The sequence below is a fragment of the Dasypus novemcinctus genome, chromosome 4, assembly GCF_030445035.2.
Source record: "Dasypus novemcinctus isolate mDasNov1 chromosome 4, mDasNov1.1.hap2, whole genome shotgun sequence".
Lineage (NCBI taxonomy): Eukaryota > Metazoa > Chordata > Mammalia > Cingulata > Dasypodidae > Dasypus > Dasypus novemcinctus.
Genome location: NC_080676.1, coordinates 97,839,143 through 97,841,678, shown reverse-complemented (window position 1 = coordinate 97,841,678; position 2,536 = coordinate 97,839,143). Strand labels below are relative to the sequence as shown.

The 2,536-nt window shown below is 45.1% G+C and overlaps 1 pseudogene; it reads left to right on the top strand.

The window, feature by feature from the left end:
• The first annotated feature begins 1,106 nt into the window (after positions 1 to 1,106).
• LOC101427581 (protein phosphatase methylesterase 1 pseudogene) lies at positions 1,107 to 2,300 on the top strand (annotated as a pseudogene).
• The last annotated feature ends 236 nt before the right edge of the window (positions 2,301 to 2,536 follow it).

Genomic DNA, 2,536 nt, shown 5'->3' with positions numbered 1-2,536 from the left:
GACCAGATTTCAGTAAGGGTCTGATTTAATCAGATTTTCATTTTTAAAATATCACTCTCGCCTCTAAGTGTAGATGTAATAAGAAGAGAGCAAGAATCAATGAAGGTACACTCATTAAGAGACTATTGAGATAGCTCAGGATTTAGATGGTGGGTGGCTATCTGGAATGAGGTAGTGGTGAGAAAGTTAAAGAGAAATGGGCACAGTTGTGAGATACTTAGGAAGTAAGTGTTGGCAATGTCTGCTTTTAGTTTCAATAAAGATATTGGGAAAGAGAAATTTCAAAGATAAGTGCAAGAACAAATTAAGTGGAAATTATATTATCTAAAAGTAGGAATGTTACAGATGACTACATTTGAAGGGTAAAACAGATTATAGATTCAGTTTTGAACCTGTTGATGTAAAGGTGTTTTTGAATCATTCCAATGAAACTATCTAGAAGGTATTTAGATCCAATGATGAGGATATATCTAGTCTGAAGATACAAATTTGTGAGCCATCTGTAGGAGGTAACTAAAATGTGAATGTGGATGTGACCATCTAATGAGAGTATAGAGCAAGGGTTCTTAGCCTTTTTTGTTCCACAGACCCTTTTGCCAGTCAGGTGAAAACCACAGATCCTTTCGTAAGTCCACACTATACTGTGTATTATTTAATTAAATATATCACACTTGCACCAACATGTCCCCACAAGAATGGTTTTTTTTCTTTAATTTAAATTCAAGGTCACAGACCCCTTATTAAGAACCCTTGGGATAGAGTAAGAAATGGAATAGAATTAGCTCAAGACATGAAGAACTCCAATATGGTGGTTGGGTGAAGGAGGACAAAGAGAAGAATTGTCCAAAGAGGAAGCAAAATCACTAGGGTAATAGTAGGTCTCAGAAAGCAATGGATGGAGCTTTTGATGTGGAGATTTCTGATGTTAGAGTTTGATGCTGAAGACCCAGGAAGTCAGCACACAGAAGAAACAGAAGCCAGCCCAAGGAAGGAAGGAAGGAACCTTGAAGCCAGAGTAAAGCAAGTCCCAGGAACATAGGAACCCAGGAAGCCTGTACTCTCGCAGACGTCGGCAGCCATCTTGCCCCAAATAGACTTTGAGATGTTGGCAATGTGGTTGAAGCTATGTATGGGGACCTCCCTCCTCCAATTATGCTGATTGGACATAGCATGGGTGGTGCTATTGCAGTCCACACAGCAACATTCAACCTGGTGCCAAGCCTCCTGGGTCTCTGCATGATTGATGTTGTGGAAGGTACAGGCATGGATGCACTTAATAGCATGCAGAATTTCTTGCGTGGTCGCCCTAAAACCTTCAAGTCTCTGGAGAATGCCATTGAATGGAGTGTGAAGAGTGGTCAGATTCGAAATCTAGAGTCTGCCCGTGTCTCGATGGTTGGCCAAGTCAAACAGTGTGAAGGAATTACAAGTCCGGAAGGCTCAAAATCTATAGTGGAAGGAATCATAGAGGAAGAAGAAGAAGACGAGGAAGGAAGTGAATCAGTAAACAAGAGGAAAAAGGAAGATGACATGGAGACCAAGAAAGATCACCCATACACCTGGAGAATTGAACTGGCAAAAACAGAAAAATACTGGAATGGCTGGTTCCGAGGCTTATCCAATCTCTTTCTTAGTTGTCCTATTCCTAAGTTGCTGCTTTTGGCTGGTGTTGATAGGTTGGATAAAGATCTGACCATTGGCCAAATGCAAGGGAAGTTCCAGATGCAGGTCCTTCCCCAGTGTGGCCACGCAGTCCATGAGGATGCCCCGGACAAGGTAGCTGAAGCCGTTGCCACTTTCCTGATCCGGCACAGGTTTGCAGAGCCCATCAGTGGATTCCAGTGCGTGTTTCCTGGATGTTAGAGAACTGCTCTCCATCCCTCCCTCAGCATTGAGCTCTGTTGTAAAAATACATCATACCAGAGGCCACTGTGATGCCACTGTCTGCTTACCTTCTCATCTGGCCATGTGAACAGGCATCCCCAGATGTGCAAACCCTTCCATGTATTCCTGCCAAAAGCGTTGTTTTCCAGGGCCCTTGACCAGTGTCGACCTCCCTAGTCCAGGGTTTCCCAGCTCCTACCCTTTCCTTGTATAGGGGAAGCTTCTGCCTATCTCCCTGCCTTGCCTAGGGTGAAGCCTCCATCAGAGCTGCCACCCTGGGTCCATATGTCTCCCCAGGCTCAGGAACCTCCATTCCTTGAAATTGTTCTTGGCATGGTCCTGCCCTACCTCACGGGATGGACCATGCACAGGGTGGTCCTTATTTTTCCACTTTCAAATAAAATACCTGTCAGGTACCTTTTTATCCCAGTCTTATTCTTTCAGGCTCAGGAGACCCAGAGAGGCCAGAATCCCATCCTTAGGTACAGAGAGGGGTAGTGACTAGCGTAAGACTAGCCTGAGAATCAGGTCAGCCCGGCCACGCACATGGCCTTCCATTTGGAGAGAGCCCACTGTCCCAATCCCACATATCTGGGCACCTGCCCTGGGCTGAGGCCAGGTTGCTCCAGGGGCCTCTTGAGCCCTCACCTGC